Here is an 18636-nt window from a genome sequence, read left to right as displayed (position 1 = left end):
ATTATTTAAAGAAAAAATGGGGGACGATAGGAAAGTGGTGAAATGGGGAGTAATCGGGGGGGGTGAAAAGGAAGGCAGGAATTTGCAAGAATGGTGTAGGTAAGAACCATAGCTATTCATTTCTTCAACAGTAACAACTTGGCACATGTATAGGTTATTAGCTGAATATTGGCTGTCACCTCCAGAGAGGGGTGGCAACAACATAATTGAGTTGTGAAGCCAATTAAACCAAATTAAATATATCAAGTAGACGTGTGTGAAATGAACGGCTATGTATGGGAAGAATATTTTTTTTGGGATAGGTGCCCATTTTTATTTTTTAAGGACAGAGTGGAATGTTGGGGAAGGGACATAGGCAAGTCTGGGGCAGGCAAGTTGGGAAGGTGAGGAAGCATTTGCAGACAGACAAGACATACAAAACTAGAGACAGGGTCAGTGAAGGACACAAGAGGGGACAGTGTGGGAGTAGAGGGGTTCAAGGTCCAATGGATGTCAGCACGGTTATAGTGTGACTCAAGTCCTCACTCAGTTGGAGACTAGCACTGTCTCATCCCTGAACCATCGGCTGCAGTGGCTGATGTCTGCACCTGTGGTCAGTCTTCCATACCAGGATGATAATAAATAATATGATTGTATAAACAATATAATAATAATAACAATAAAATAATAATAAAAAAGAAATCCATTAATAAATAAAAGAAGAGAAGGAGTAGGGTGAGGAAAAAAAGAGGAAGATTAGTAACTTCACAGATAATATACAAAGCTTTCTATAATTAATATATTCTATTCTGTTACATTCTACTCTTAATACCAATTGCTAAGAATTGTCATTATTACTTGGAATACAGGTACAGTGATTGCACTTGGCAGTAGGCCATTCAAGCCACAGTTCTACAAGTCTGTACTTCAAATGATATAATGATGATTACTTAACAGCACTGTAGTTTTTATTGATGACAAGAGAAAGCAGTATTATAATCAACTGAGCTTTAAATCTGGGGAGTGTGATATTAGAACCCACAAGCAGTGACTACTATAATACTGTTATTTTCCTTTGGAATACAACATAATGCAAGCACTCTTTCCTTTTACACTCTATAGAGTCATATTCACTGTTATCTGAGAATGTGCAACTGTTGCTTTGTGTTACAGACCATACCTCTCCACCTTTTAGAGCAGGATATCTTGATATATCATAAATTAATGGGTGTACAATGACCCATAACTAGGAACATATTTCAAATATTGCTGTTGCATACATGGATAGCTGCACAGGATTTGTTTTAACATACATTTTGACACTCATTATTTATTGACTTCAACATAAACTACTTCCCAGGCAACCATGAATCCTACAATGAACAGACCAAAACAACAATTCTTAAATGTGGTTATTCAGCAGAAATAAGTATATTTGAAAGCTATGGTACAGAGTAATGCATGCATACTTGCTTTGACAGTTCAGACATGCATTATCAAGTTCATACGACTGGTAATTGCAACATGTACAAACATGGTAAACACACCAAAGGAGGCAGGAGAGCAGGAATAGGCCCACCAAAATTTATTTAACCATTAGTGCTTTAGTCAAGTCAAATACAAAACTTCATCAGATAAAATTCAAACAAGAAATGAACCCGTATAAAAACAATTACATCACATGACCACAAACCCGATTAAAAAAATTAAAAACAGATCAGCATTCACATATAAAAACATGGAAACCTCCCCAAGTAGGTTCATAGGTTCATAGGTAGGTACTAGGCTATCTGCCCAAAGGCATTTATAAGCCTAGTCAGAATGTGTTGGCTTTCTCTGCCCCCTTAGATTAGTTCCCTGTGCATCTGTCCAGCAGAGCCACTGAAGTGATCCCCGGGGTAAACATTCTGTTTCACATTCACTCGTCAAGGTTTCTCTTGAAGAGTGTTAGCGAGGAGCTCTGCCTAATGTAGATTGGAATCTTGTTCCTAAGCAGGGGAAGTCTCTGTGACAGGAATCTATCCCTCCAGCATATCCTATTTATTGTTGTGGTGAGGTTTAGATCTCTAGAGCGTGTGGCTCGAGGAGATAAGCTTTTCTTTAGGTGGAGCATGTCCATCAATTCTGGGTTGGACATGGCCTTGTATGTCAGGCAGAGATCACCTCTGAGTAGGCGGTATGCAACCGAGTATAGCTGGAGTTTCTTCAGTCGAGCTGCATAAGGCATCTATTTGAGGCCAGTGATCCGCTTGGTGAGGTACTTCTGTGGTCTTTCCAGCTGTTGCAGGTGTCTTGTAAGATACATCCCAAATGGGGCATTGTACTCTATGATGGGTCTGATGAGCGATGAGTAGAGGGGCACAATGACCTCTTTTGATCTGGATGTGAACCCATTTGTGATAAGGTGTGTCACGTAGAAGGATTTTCTAACCACTTTGACAATGTGATTATCAAAGGAGAGTTTACTATCTACTTGCGTCCCCAGATCCCTTATTATGTCTTCCGTATTTAGGGGACTACCACCTATGTGGTTGTTTGTGGGTACTTTGTTTTTTCCAAAGGGGATGACTATGCACTTTTTGGCATTTAGCTTGAGGCCATGATTTTGACACCAGGTGTCCATCTCAGTGAGACCCTTTTGAAGGAAGTCTGTGTCAGCTGGAGAGTCAATTATAGCCCCTAGTTTCTGTGCTTGCCTGTACCTCTGAGAAGTATATGCCGAACAGGAGGGGTCCTAGGACTGAGCTCTGAGGAACTCCACTTGTAACCGGTTTAGAGTCAGACCTAGCTCCCGCAACTCTTACCATGTGTGTTCTGTCTGTGAGCCAGTTGGCAACCCATCTTGTGATAGGGGTTTATGTTCAGGTTGGTGAGCTTGTCTATAATACCAGAATGGGGAATGGTGTCAAAGGCCTTTGCGAGGTCTAGGTAGGCTGTGTGTACCACCTTTCCCTTGTCTATAGCCTTGGTAACTGTCTCAAAGAAGTCCACCAGGTTTAGGAGGCATGATCTGCCCCTAACAAAGCTGAACTGGGTAGGGTCCAGTGTTTGGAGATTCCCAATGAAGATGTACTCCTTAGCCTTGCAGACCAAGCTTGTCAGGCTTATAGGGCGATAGTTCCTGGGGTCTGTTGTGGCTCTACCTTTGTGGAGCAGAATAACTGTTGCTGTGCGCCACTCTATGAGTATGTAACCTGCAGAGAGGCTGAGTTTGAACAGTGTGTTTAGGTGAGGGGTTAGTGTGTCTTTGAGCTCATGTAGGGCGCAGCCTGGGACACCATCCGGTCCCATTGATGCTATGTTTTTGGCTTTGGAGAGGGTTGTTTTAACCTGAGTGCCTGTGATTTCAGGAGCTCTACATTCTTCTGGTATGGCTATGGGCCCTTTTGGGGGTGAGAGGGGAGTGAAGTTTGTGCTGAAACTGTCTGCCTGGATGTTGACAATATCGGTCAGTTCAGTGTATTTTGTACCATTCTGCACTAACTTCGAGCAGATCTGAGCATTGCCACTTAGATTCTTGACATAGCTAAAGAATGCCTCGTGGTTATCTTTGGAGTCCTTAGCAATTTTTTTTTTCGAAACATGCCTTGGATGATTTTATGAGGGATCATAGATTCTTGCTGATACTGATCATGGATGTCTTCCCTTCTTAGGATTTTACTCTTTTCTGTACTATTTTCCTCCTTCTATTGTATAGCTTGTTTATGGCAGGAGTCCACCAGACTGGTTTCCTTTTCTTAGAGGAGTGAGTCTTGGTTTTGCTTGGGATAGCATGATCCATGCATTCTTGTAGGTGCCCGTAGAATGCATTAGTAAATGATTTTGCAGTTTGGACAATGTTCTCCTTTAGCATGGGGGCTTTGAAACCTTCTACCTCGGTCTTAAGTAACATGATGTTTGCTTTTGAAAAGTTTTTCATGGTGGTTTCCTTGTCTGGGGGTGGAGGTGGAATGCGGATATCCAAAGTGATTTGTTTATGGTCAGATCTAACCAGTGAGGGGTTGACCTCCAGTGTAGAGCACCGGTCGCCCATGCTGGTGATGACCAGGTCCAATATATTGTCACCTCTGGTGGGAGTGTTGACCAGTTGGTCCAGGGCATTTGAGTTTATAAATTCTAGGAAATGTTGGGCAAGGGAGTTAGTACTTCAGTAGTTCTCCCAATTAATGTTTGGGTAATTGAAATCACCCAATATTAGGGTGTTTGGTAGGACCTTTATATTTTCCAGTGTTTCCAGAAATGCAGAATGGGGGTCCTGGGGCATGGTGGGTGATCTGTAGCAAGCTACAATTTGAACTGCAGTTTTGCCTGATGTTAGTTGCACGTGGATGATCTCTGAAGCATCGTGCTGTGCCACTAACCTGGAGGTGTGGGTATCCTTGATGAATATGGATACACCCCCTCCTTTTGTATTTCGGTCCGGGTTCTGTGGCCGAAATGTATGGTATGAGTTGTAGCCTGGTAGTGCCAGGGTGCTCTCTGGAGCCTTAAACCAGGTTTCTGTTACTGCACATATATCGATTTTCTCCATACTGAGGAATGCCTCGAGTGCATGCATTTTGAGGTTTAGACTTCTGGCATTGAGTAATATTACCCTCAGTTTTTTGTTACTTGTGCTATTTATGGCGGTGGGTTTGTCTTTTGAGCCTTGCCTAAAAAAGGCATTATGGGGGTGGCAAGAGCCTTTGCCAGTATTTAAAAGCCTAAGGGTGACAGGTGCAAGCCGTCTCTAGCGAAGCAGTGTGGCTTGTCAAGCATGTCATCCCAGGTGGACAGACACTGGATCCCCTTTGAATGACATCAGAAACTTAGCCAATTGTTGAAATTGATAATTTTTTCTTTATACTGTGGTATCATTCTTGGTGAGGGCAGGATGCTACTCAGGGTCAGGGTCATACCGGCCTGGGCTACAAGATCAGAGAGCTCTTCCATGTCTCTTTTCATGTAGTCCAGGGAGGTACAGCTCAGGTCATTCACACCAACATGGACAATGACAGAGTCGTATCTGTACTTGTTCTGGAGTGACCTGAGTGCTTGTGTTATGTGGCGGATCCTGGCACCCGACAGGCAGCTAACAGTAACCTTCTCCTTATTCAGCCTAGTGAGTGGGACATCAGTGTGCCTGACTATAGAGTCACCTATTACTAGTATGTTGGGTATGTTATTTTGCCTTAAGGGATGTGATTGCATGGCACACTGGTTTTGTGAAGTATGTGTTTCATGATTTGTGTTGGGGGGGTGGAGGTTGCTTGGATGTGTGCTTTAGGGGTCTCTGTTGCTTTTGCAGATTTTTATTTAGAGCCTCCGAGTATGTTTTTGTGTATTTATGTGTGTTTTTTGCTGGTGCTGGTTTAATGGGTCTATGTGAGACTGGTGGTGTGATGCAAGTATTGCCCTTCTCCTCTTGACTGTCTGATCCAGCCTTGGATTGAGAGAACTTAGCCTCCAATTTGGCTGTATAATTGCATCTCTCGCATGTATTAGTGTTTAGTGGTAGGAGGAGAGGGTTGTCTGTGTACATGAGGCAGTTGTAACATGGCCTCAAAATGCCCAGATTCAGCAGTTAGACTGGAGAGTATGCCTGAAACTGCCCTTTGGACATGCCTGGATAGGTACAGTGAACTGTTTTACTGAATGGCTGGTAAGGTTGAATAGAGAGCCTTGTCCTTCTGTACAGTATAGGAGGGTCTAGTGCTAGGGTTTATAAGTGCTTGCTATGAGTTTTGAGCAAGTGCTGGGCTGAGAAATGAATGGCTTGAGTGGTTAAGTTGAAAGTTTGTCTACTTCCAAGGGAAAAATTGAAGAGGAGACTTTGTGGAGCCGAGAATATTTATACCCTAGCTAGCCGGCGCTGCCTGTTAAAACACATGCATATAAAAAGGTATATAAAATATGCATATGTATACATAAAAATAATAATAAAAAAAAAAAAAAATATATATATATATATATATATATATATATATATATATATATATATATATATATATATACAAATACCATAATGTATATATTACCTACACTGCACTTTCATTTTTAATACACATCCTATTGACGTTATTTCATTTAAGCCTGGAAACCCTACTGCACCCAGGCATAAAATCCAGTATAGTTCACGGTTCTCCAGAATTAACTGCCATGACCCACCTCTCACATTCTTCTTCACTTGTTCAATTATAACAAATTTAAAATGGTGGTCAGGGAATTCAAATATATGCATATAAGGAGCATTAGTGGTCTTTTTTCCCCGAATATCATAATTATGTTCATAAATGCAGTTTTTCAACATCCGTTCGGTCTTACCTATATAAAAGGTGGGACACACCTGACATAAAGCTCCATAAAGTACACTGGGACTGTTACAATTGTAGCGACCATTCATCCTCAAAACAAACCCATTTATTTCAAATAATTTTCCAACATTAATTGAACAAGTGAAAAAGAATGTGAGAGGTGGGCCATGGCAGTTAATTCTGGAGAACTGTGAACTATACTGGATTTTACGGCTGGGTGCAGTAGGGTGTATTAAAAATGAAAGTGCAGTGTAGGTAATATATACATTATGGTATTTCTTCATATATATATATATATATATATATATATATATATATATATATATATATATATATTTTTTCTTTCTTATTTTCATCTATACATATACATAATTTTATATACCTTTTTATATGCATTTGTTTTAAAATGTTAATATTTATATATATATATATATATATATATATATATATATATATATATATATATATATATACACACCTTTCTTTGGGGAGGTTTCCGTGTTCTTTAAATGTGAATGCTTATCTGTTTTTAATTGGTTAATTGGGTTTGTGGTCATGTGATGTAATTGTTTTTATATGGGTTCATTTCTTGTTTGAATTTTATCTGATGAGGTTTTGTATTTGACTTGACGAACGTGCTAATGGTTAAATAAATTTTGGTGGGCCTATTCCTGCTCTCCTGCCTCCTTTGGTGTATTTACTAAGTTCATACAACTGCATGATACATCTAATAATCCATCTGTCACTGTTAAGGCTGCAATCTCAGTACTTTATATAATTATGCTTACTTACCACATGCTTCTCACATCCTGGCCAATCGCCTTGCATGGAACCTCACAGTTGAGGTACTCCGAAAAGGAAAAAGAAAAATCATTATGAATACCAGTTTCTACCATATTCAGCTTGAATATTTACAAGCACTAAATGTAAATCATACATAGACATCTCTGGAGTGTTCCCGGCCTGTCACTCCCTGATCCAGAAATCAAGGGAATCCATTTTCCTCCAATGGAGGTCATTATAACGGTGACAACATTGTTACCCAGTGTGGGGGATACCAGTCGCACTGGTGTGGAGGATACCAGTCGCACTGGTAAGAGCCCTTGCCAAACTATCCCAGGCTTCTGATTTATATTGTGTGCATGTATAGTTCTCCTGCATTAGCTGGGGTCCATGATCCTTAACTAGGAACCCAATAAAGACCTTGGACGTCTGGACACCCCAGCACTGCGCTGAACGTACACCCTCTCCAACACCTGACATGGCTGCACAAGGTCAAGCTCAATATTTAAAGTGTAATTCCCCCAATTCACCTTTAAATAGCATGTTTTCCTGCCAAATGTGCTTACTGAGAGTGTGCATTCTGTGCATTTTGATACATTCATAAGAGCTGTGTGCTGCTTACCATAGCGTAAACATGGTAAAACACATGCATTGGTTTGCATGATGCTAAACGGTGCACAACATTTTCAAATGTATCTGAAAATAAATTACAATCAATGTTATTCCATGGTTATTTCATTACAGTACCACTTTATTTGTATAAACTGCAGTGTCACAACAGTATAAATGATACTTACATATCATGGACTAAAACCCAGGGCCATCAGCACTCCAGTCCAGCACTCTACACATGTCACCACAGGAGTTGTTACCTGAAGTCAAGTATTTTAGTATTCATTATTTAGTTGATGGCATGCGCATAGTGAAGCCCTGCTTATTGGATTTGCAAGATGCTTAGCAGCGCTGAGCAATAGCAATTGAAAGCATATGGTTTCTATTTTAGGATGTCTGGGTCATGTCTGATACATGGGTGGTCCTGTTGTGCAAATGAGGTTAGAATAGCCAAATGCCACTGTGCATTGCGCAAACATGGCATTAATAAAAAAAAAAAACATTAGGAGGAAAGTCAAACTATATAGATATAACTAGTTCTGGCAGTTTTTTCAGGGTTTTGGCTGATATTTTTGTGTTGTTCCTCATATAATTTGTGTTTTGTAATAATCATTCTGAATGGACAGCACTAAATAATGACCAATGTTTTCATTTAGGACTTCATAATCTACAGAAGAGGCAAGGTAATGCATACTCATTTATTTTGTCAAGTTTTTAAGTTTATAAGGCATGATGTCACTTTTTCCCAACCATTGACCCCTTTATTTAGTGGCTTTGTACAAATTTCTTGCTGTAAGAGGTTGGAAGGTATGGGGCGGACCATCTGTGCTTTTCTGTACACAGATTCAATATCTGTGTTGTTTTATGAGGTTTTGTAGCCAGCACTACTGGGACGCCCTGTGAAACCTCACTTAGAGGCACTGTGCATCATTAATATGCATTTTTAAAGTGGAACCTGTGTGTTGAGATACAGGCTTAAAAGACTATCTGCAAATATATAGAGCTGAGTATATTTTTCTGTATTATTCTGTATTATAGAGCTAAATTGTTGCTTAGATATCTGTTGTCTTACTGTTCTGCAAATATACAGAGATCAGTATATATTTTTTTGGTTTTATAATTTGCAATCTGATTCCTCACATCTCTGTTGAAACTGTCTTGCCCACCCCACCCCCCTCAATTTGGTTTCTATTGCTTGTGTGTTGTTAACTCAAGGTTCCCTTAATTTGAACTGTTAATAGCAGCAGTCTGCATTTAAAGTGGAACCTGTGTGTTGAGAGACAGCCTTACAAGACTATCTGCAAATATATAGAGCTGAGTATATTTTTCTGTATTATTCTGTGTTATAGAGCTAAATTGTTGCTTAGATATCTGTTGTCTTACTGTTCTGCAAATATACAGAGATCAGTATATATTTTTGGTTTTATAATGTGCACTCTGATTCCTCACATCTCTGTTGAAACTTTTCCCCACCCTCCCCCATCCCTGTTCTTGGTTGTAGTTTAAATTTGGTGGCTTTTGCAGTGCCCGCCCCACTGTAGATTTGATCTAGGACACTCCCCCAATCCCATCTCTTTACCGCATTCTACCTAATAAACCCTTTTAATTACATTTTTTCAAACTGTGTGTGGACTAATATTGCTACATACTCAAGTGTGCCAGCTTGCACTGCATGTGAATTGTTTTTACTACTGTTTTTGCTACTTTTCTGAAAAAAAAAATTGTAAGCCTGTTTCCTACCTTTCCTGTAATTAGTGTCCCAGATACACATTTGCTGTATCCAGGACTATTTGTAAGCTTCTGAGCCCCCAAGCCTTTCTGTGTTGGAAGGAAGCCTTCTAGCTTACCAGTGGAAGTGGTAAGCACTAGGTAACCTGTCTACCACATAAGGAGTGGTTCTGGCCCAGAATTTGTAGTTACTGGGTCTTCCATCTCTCTCAACTTTCTGATTTGAAGGCCTGCATTTGCACTTGTTTCTGTCCTGTAACTTCTCTGGGCCCATCTCATTTGCTCACTCAAAAAATATATATATATATATATATTTATCTGCTTTTACTGTATTTGTGTTTCTTCATACTTTATTTTGCTTTTGCGTCATCTTAAAAGTATTCAGTTTGATTTATTACTGCTTGGTGTAACTCATTCTAAGCCTTTTAGTTTAAGTACTTGGGCTTCAGACCATCTGTTTTACATTAGGAAGGTTTGTGGTCTGCACTGTAGTGTCAGGACAGGTAGCTTACATCCTTCTAAGTTGGGAACTGCTGATTGAGGGCTCAGGGTCTGTTATTCTAAAAGTGTATTCATTCTGTTTTAAGCACTTGGGCTTCAGGCCAGTTATTTTACATTAAAAGGGTTTGTGGTCTGCACTCTTGTGGGAGGAGAGGCTGGACTCTGCCCTTCTAGCTTGGAATTTCTGGTTAAAGGCTTATAGTGCCTGCATATTTAAACTGCTTCTTACTGAAATTGGTATACCTTGTTTGCTGTAGCATAGACTAGATCCAGGCCTGCTGAATCTAGCTTTGTTTGTATAATTTGAGCACTAATCCAGGCATTCTTTAAAGTATTCAATTGTATTTATTGCTGCTTGGTAGTAACTTGATTTGTAGCTATCATTCTAAGTCTTTTGGATTAAGCACTTGTGCTTCAGACCAGTTGTTTTACATTAGGAAGGTTTGTGGCCTGCACTGTGGTGGCAGGACAGGTAGCTTACATCCTTCTAAGTTGGGAACTGCTGATTGAGGGCACAGTGTATGTTATTCTAAAAGTGTATTAATTCTGGTTTAAGCACTTGGGCTTCAGGCCAGTTGTTTTACATTAAGAAGGTTTGTGGTCTGCACTGTAGTGGCAGAACAGGTAGCTTACATCCTTCTAAGTTTGGAACTGCTGATTGAGGGCTCAGTGTCTGTTATTCTAAAAGTGTATTAATTCTGGTTTAAGCACTTGGGCTTCAGGCCAGTTATTTTACTTTAAAAGGGTTCGTGGTCTGCACTCTTGTGGGAGGAGAGGCTGGACTCTGCCCTTCTGAGCTGGGAATTTCTGGTTAAAGGCTTATAGTGCCTGCATATTTGAACTGCTTCTTACTGAAATTGGTACACCTTGTATGCTGTAGCATAGACTAGATCCAGGCCTGCTGAATCTAGCTTTGTTTGTATAACTTGAGCACTAATCCAGGCATTCTTTAAAGTATTCAATTGTAATTGTTACTGCTTGGTAGTAACTTGATTAAAGTGTAGCTATCATTCTAAGTCTTTTGGATTAAGCACTTGGGCTTCAGACCAGTTGTTTTACATTAGGAGGGTTTGTGGCCTGCACTGTGGTGGCAGGACAGGGAGCTTACATCCTTCTAAGTTGTGAACTGCTGATTGAGGGCTCAGTGTCTGTTAATCTAAAAGTGTATTAGTTCTGGTTTAAGCACTTGGGCTTCAGGCCAGTTATTTTACATTAAGAAGGTTCATGATCTGAACTCTTGTGAGAGGAGAGGTTGGACTCTGCCCTTCTGAGCTGGGAATTTCTGGTTAAAGGCTTATAGTGCCTGCATATTTGAACTGTTTCTTACTGAAATGGGTACACCTTGTTTGCTGTAGCATAGACTAGATCCAGGCCTGCTGAATCTAGTTTTGTTTGTATGCTTGTTGTTTGTTTGCTTGTTATTTCCCTGAAACACTAATTCCACCTAAAATGTGGCTTTTCAGCGCTTCTGTGTATCCCTAGTGATATCTCCATTGCTTATTGTACTTATTTCCTTGTTTCACTTGAAAGAAAGTTACTGTTTGTCATTTTTGCATTTAAGTTATCTGTAACACATTGCATTTAAGTTACTTGGCACTTGCTCACTAAAGCAATTATATAAGTCAGCACTAAAATATTAAAAGCACTACACCCTCACAAACTCCCCTTGAGTACCTTGTTCCCCATCGGTCCTTTTATTTCAATTATAAAGGAATTCCCAATACTATTCGAGCATGTCCAAAGGTCAGTTGTCAATCTCCTTTCTGGTTCAGCTGGTGAATCTGGGAATCTTGAGGCAATGTTACAACTGCCTCATGTACACAGACAACCCTCTCCTCCTCCCAACAAATTCCAACACATGTGAGAGATGCAACCATATAGCCATACTGGAGGCTAACCTCTGTCAACTCAGTATTGGCGAAACCAGTCAGGAGGAGAAGGAAACCACACTCACTACAATTCCAGTCTCACATAGACCTACCACGACAGCAAACCAAACACATAAACACACTAAAACATACTCGAAGGCTCTAAATAAAAATCAGCCTAAGCAACAGAGACCTCCAAAGCAGACACCCAAGCAACCGCTACCCCAAAATAAAACACGTGCAACACATAGCTCACAAAGCCAGTGTGCCGAACAGTCACAGCCCTTAAGGCTAAGCAACACACCTGATACACTTGTAACAGGTGACTCTATTGTCAGGCACACTGATGTCCCGCTCACCAGGCTGAACAAGGAGAAGGTCATGGTGAGCTGCCTGTCGGGTGCTAGGATCCACCACATAACACAAGCACTCAGGTCACTCCAAGGCAAGTACAAATATGACTCAGTCATTGTCCATGCTGGTGTGAATGACCTGAGCCTGGACTACATGAAAAGAGACATAGAGGAGCTCTCTGAGCATATAGCCCAGGCCGGTATGACCCTGACCTTGAGTAGCATCTTACCCTCACCAAGAATGATGCCACAATATGAAGACAAGATGATCAATTTCAACAATTTGCTTAAGTATTGGTGTCATTCAAAGGAGATCCAATGCCTGTCAGCCTGGGATGACATGCGCTAGGGATGGCTTGCACCTGTCACCCCTGGGCTTTCAGATATTGGCAAAGGCTCTTGCTACTCCCATAGTGCCTTTTTTAGGCAAGGCTCAAAAGACAAACCCACCTCCATAGGTATCACAAGGGATAAGAAACTAAGTGTAATGCTACTCAACGCCAGAAGTCTAAACCTCAAGATGCACCCTCAACTCTCCTTAGCATGGAGAACATTGATATCTGTGCAGTAACAGAAACCTGGTTCAAGGCTCCCGAGAGCACCCCAGCACTACCAGGTTATACCTCATACCATGCTTTTCAGCCCCAAAACTTGGACAGAACCACAAAAGGAGGGGGAGTATCAATATTTGTCAAAGATATCCACACCTCCAGGTTGTTGGCACAGCACGAAGCATCAGAGACTATCCATGTGCAACTAACAGTGGGTAAAACTGCCTTCCAGTTTATAGCCTTCTACAGACCACCCTTCCAAACCCAGGAACCCCACTCAGCTTTCCTGAGAACACTGGAAAATATGAAGGTCTCTCCAAACACTATTATATTGGGCGACTTCAACTACCCAAACATAGACTGGAGAGCATTACTCTAGCTCTAACACCCTAGCCCAAAGGTTCCTAGACTTTATAAACTCAAATGCTATGGAACAACTTGTTACCACTCCCACAAGAGGGGAAAACATACTGGACCTGATCATCACCAACATGGGGACTCTATGCTCCAGGCCAGAAGTGTATCCCTCACTGGTAAGATCAGACCATAAACTAATCTAACTGGATATTCACATCCCGACTCCACCCCCTGCCCTGAAAACCACAGTGAAAAACTTCTCTAAAGCAAATTTCACACTCCTCAAAACCAAGGTGGAATCCTTCAAAGCCCCGGGCCTGTGGAAAATACGGCCCAGACCGCAGAATACTTTATAAATGCATTCTATGAACACCTTCAGGAATGCATGGATCATGCAATCCCAAATAAAACCAAGACCCAATCCTCCAAAGGCAGACGTCCTGTCTGGTGGACCCCAGCCATAAATAAACTATACAATAGAAGGAGGAAGCTACTACATGATAGAGCAAAATCCCAAAAAGGGAAGGCATCTCTGATCAGTATTAGCAAAAAACTACGGGCACTCATAAAATCGTCTAAGGCCAGCTCCGAGAGAAAAATTGCACAGGACACTAAGGATAATCACAAGGCTTTCTTTAGTTATGTTAGGAACCTGGGTGGGAATTCCAGATATGCTCAGAATTAGTCCAAAATGACAAAAAATACACCAAACCCACAGACATTGCCAACATCCTAGCTGACAGGTTCAGCCACCAAAAGGGCAAATATCTATCCCAGCAGAGTGCTGGCCCCTTGACATCTCAGATGCTCAGGTAAGAGCTGCCCTCTCCAAAGCAAAAAACACAGCATCAGTGGGACCAGATGGTGTCCCGGGCTGCGTCCTACATGAACTCCAAGAAGAGCTAAACCCAAACATAAAACTACTGTTCAATCTCAGCCTTACTACAGGATATGTACCCAAAGAGTGGCGTACAGCAACAGTGGTCCCTCTCCACAAAGGTGGTGCCTCAACGGATCCTGGAAACTATCGCCCCATAAGCCTGACTAGCTTGGTCTGCAAAGCTATGGAAAGGATCATCATGGACCTCATAAATAAAGATATTGGGGACCTACAGACACTGGATCCTACCCAGTTCGGCTTTGTTAAGGGCAGATCCTGCCTCTTAAACCTGGTTGATTTCTTTGAAACAGTCACCAAGGCCATTGACGAGGGGAAGGTGGTCCACACAGCCTACCTGGACCTCAAAAGCCTTTGATACAATACCCCACTCGGGCATTATAGATAAGCTCACCAGCTTAAATATAAACCCCTATGTCACTAGATGGGTTGCAAACTGGCTCAAGGACAGAACCCACATGGTTAGAATTGCTGGAGCCATGTCAGACTCCAAACCAGTTACAAGTGGCGTTCCACAAGGCTCAGTCCTGGGACCTCTCTTGTTCGATATATATTTCTCAGAGGTACAGGCCAACATGGAAGGACTGTGGCTGACCAAGTTCACTGATGACTGCAAACTGGGTGCCATAATCGACTCTCCAGCCGACACAAGCATCCTCCAAAAGGGCCTCATAGAAACAGACAACTGGTGCCAGAGCCATGGCCTCAAGCTAAACGCCAAAAGTGTATAGTCATCCCTTTGGCAAAACAAAGTGCCCACAAATTACCACATAGGTGGTAATCCATTAAGTACAGAAGAAGTAATTAGGGACCTGGGGACCCAAGTTGATAGCAATCTCTCATTTGACAACCATGTGGCCAAAGTGGTTAGAAAAACATTTTATATAGCCCACCTAATCATGAAGGGATACACATCTAGATCAGGGAGGTCATCGTGCCTCTTTACTCATCCCTCATCAGGCCCATAATTGAGTACAATGACCTTTTGGGATGTACCTTACCAGACACCTGCAGCAACTGGAAAGACCCCAAAAGTACCTCACCAAGAGGATCAAAGGGCTCAAACAGATGCCATATGCTGCCCGGTTAAAGAAACTCCAGCTCTACTCAGTGGCATACCGCCTGCTCAGAGGCGATCTGTGCCTGACGTATAAAGCCATGTCTAACCCGGAATTAATGGACATGCTGCACCTCAGAAAATCCAAATCCCATCGAGAGACTTGAACCTCAGCACTGAAATAAATAGGACATGTTGGAGGGACAGATTCATAACCCTGAGGCTCCCTTCACTCTGGAATAAAATCCCAGTCCAGGCTAGGCAGAGTCCCTCATTGACTCTCTTCAAGAGGAATCTTGATGAGTGGATGGGAGATAGTAGGTTTACCCCGGGTATCACGTCTGTGTCACTGTTAGACAGAGGCACAGTATACTAACCTCGAAAAAGGGCATAGCAAAATTAATTTAAAATGGGTGGCGAAAGCCAAACACACTCTGGCTAGGTTTATAAATGCCCTAGGGCAGATAGCCTAGTATGAACCTATGAACCTATGAGTGTTGCCTAGAGCACATTGTGGGCAGGTACATGGATACACTCTGTATAGGCTCTACAAGGAGCCAATACAGAGTTTATTAAATCCTGCCATGTATCTAGTTATGGATTTTGTGTGTAAGATATATATATATATATATATATATATATATATATATATATATATATATATATATATATATGCATATTTATATATACATGTATATATATTATATACTTATTTAAGTGGTTTTGAGTAGCAATAAGACAATTTTGTTTTTCTTTAGTTAATTTTGTATTTGAATGGTTTAGTCATGTGATTTTTATTGTTTTCTATTTATAGCTGTGTTTTGGTTGTAGTGATTATCTGAAGAAGTCCCACAATACTACTGGGATGAAAGTGCTAATTTATTAAACATTTTATGCTTTGGACTTCGCCACTGGCTTTGTTTTTTATATGATCAGTACTAAATATCTGATCACTTTCAGATCAGTTTAGTTAATCTTAGGTTCCACTGATTCTGTCTCAATGAATAGGTGGCCTCATAGTGGGAAGCTGGATTTAGCTTTGTAGGGCTACATTTGGCTCTTTGGGAAATGTTTAATCTATCATCTAGGCACAGCTTGACTGATATTTGCAGCCTAACATTTTTATTTATTCTGGGGATTTTCGGCCACTGAGGCAGTTACTAATATGTTGTGGGTTGTGTGGGTCAGGTTTCCACTTTTATGAGGCCTTGAGTCACATACTAGGAAAATGTCATACCCTGATTAATAATTTGGATAATTGTCTAATTTGCAAGGCAGTGCCCTTGGCCACATTTTATTTAACATTTGTTAAATGGGAAAGCTCGACTTGGAATGAAGGCAATTTTCAGCGGATGCCCAGGGAGAAACACTCCAGATGCATGTCTTTCTAATGTGGGAGGAAACCGGAGCACCTGAAGGAAACCCACATGAACGCAGGGAGGACATGCAGACTCCACACAGAAGGCATTCCAGCCGAGAATCGAACCGGAGAGCATCTTGCTGTGAGGCAACAATGCTACAGCTACACCACTGTGCTGTGTGACAATGACAGTGCTAGAAGAACTAAAGGGCACAGACTCTACAACATGTAATGATCTCTATCAAGAAAGGGAGAGTGTTTTATTCATATTAGTTGTTTCCTGTTTGATGATATATAACATTTCATTTTATGTTTGCACACCTGGACTCCGATATTTGCCATTGACAAAATGAGAAGTTTTATGTTAGCCAAGGCCAGAATATACCTCTTACAATCTGGTTGCAGGTTCAGTCATTAACAATAGAAACTTATTTTATGTTTAAGAAATTGAATGTGTTATTCTACCCTACCTCAAAGATTTACTACTCATCTGGCATCTTCTTTGTTCCTGTAGATGATGCAAGATTTTATAGATTTCTATGAAGAATTTACACTTTCTTCAGAATATCTTTATGCTATTCAAATATCATTATTTTTATTCATGAATTAAATGAATTAAGTGTTTATAGAAGTAAACACTTGTTCACTGGTCAGTGGTATATGTATATTTTTATCTTTGAGATCCTTCTTGACTTATTCATTGTTATTCTTGAGGAAGGGATGGTAAGTGCCAATCACCATTTGTTTCCTGCCTTCTACCTTTTGTGCTTATTGTTTTCAGGGTTTCCCAGGATTGAGCTCACCAGGAACCTGAAACATTTTCACATGGAGTGCCTCTTTTGGATCATTTTTTCTAGGTACCTCAGGTATTGTATTAGGAATATACCTTAATAAGTATTATGACTAAAGCTGGAGTGCCTATTTGACCTGCTTCTGCCTGGCTATAGCTGATCTCTCTATGCATTTGATTTTTGAAGTGAAGTTTTTCATTTAAGGGTTGGTTACTTCTATTTACTTACATTTAATTTGTTTTATTTTAGTTATCTTATATAAGGAAAGTTGTAGTCTATACTCTTGTGGCAGGAGAGGTAGCTTACATCCTTCTAAGTTGGGAATTGTTGGTTTAAGACTTATTGTTTCTGTTATCCTAAAAGTGTCTTAGTTCTGGTTTAAGCACTTGGGCTTCAGGCCATTTTTTTTTACATTAAGAAGGTTTGTTGGTCTACACTCTTGTGGGAGAAGAGGGTAGTCTCCTCCCTTCTGAACTGGGAATTGCTGGTTGAATGCTTATCGAATCTGTTATTCTGCATGTCTTTTTCTGGCTTAAGCTCAACACTAAGTGCTTTATTTAAACTGTTGTATGCACTTGTAGTGAGTTTTAATTGTATTTGCTGTATTTAAACCATATCCACTGCAATTTAAACTGTTTTTTTACTGTGCATTTACTGTTCTGATTCTTGTTTGCACTTCTAGTTGCTGTAACATAGGCTAGATTCAGACTTGCTGAATCTAGTTCTGGCTGTCAGGAAATCTTTTGTTGGAAAGGTCCCCCTGTGCCCTTGTGGGAGGAAGGTACAGTTTGGACTAATCTAATTGAAGGTTACTGTAATAGAGCTCAGCTTTAGGATTGGTTAATTGTTTCAAACCATTTCTTCTTGTCTGTTATAAAAGCCCCACATTTGTGTGGGTTTACGCTTGTTTTTAACAGAGCTTGAGTGAGTTTGGTGACTTGCCTCTGCTCCACTGATCTTCCAAAACTACTGTGTGATCAACAAACACTCTACTCAGTAACAGGTCTAAACCTAACATTATGGATAGTCAGGCTACCCTTGCTTCTCCTGCCAACCTGGTTGATATGGGTCTTCTGAGGCAGTGTAGCAACTACTTTATGTACACAGACAACTCTCTAGTATGGAGTGCAAGAGATGTATCTACACCAAGAAGCTGGACTCCCTGCTCTCTTGCACACCAAATAATACTGAAGAGGTTGTGAGCTCACACATCGCAACTCTTACACAAAGCACACATACCACAACTCATACACAAAGCTTGAACTCCACACAAAAAACATCATACACGGAGGTAGTCTCTAAAAATGTACCCAAACACCAGTAACCTCCAGGATCCTACACCTGATACAGCACCCACAACACTCAAGACACACAACAAAACCAGTGTCTCACCAACTAAGCCCTTAAGGTGCAACACACCCAATCCTAATTTTCTTGTTATTGGAGATACTATAGTGAGACACACTGACATCCCTCTCAACAGGTTGGATAATAAGAATGTCATG

The sequence above is a fragment of the Protopterus annectens genome, chromosome 2.part1 (assembly GCF_019279795.1).
Source record: "Protopterus annectens isolate FY-2018-M chromosome 2.part1, PAN1.0, whole genome shotgun sequence".
In the NCBI taxonomy this organism is placed as follows: Eukaryota; Metazoa; Chordata; order Ceratodontiformes; family Protopteridae; genus Protopterus; species Protopterus annectens.
This window is presented reverse-complemented; position numbering follows the sequence as displayed.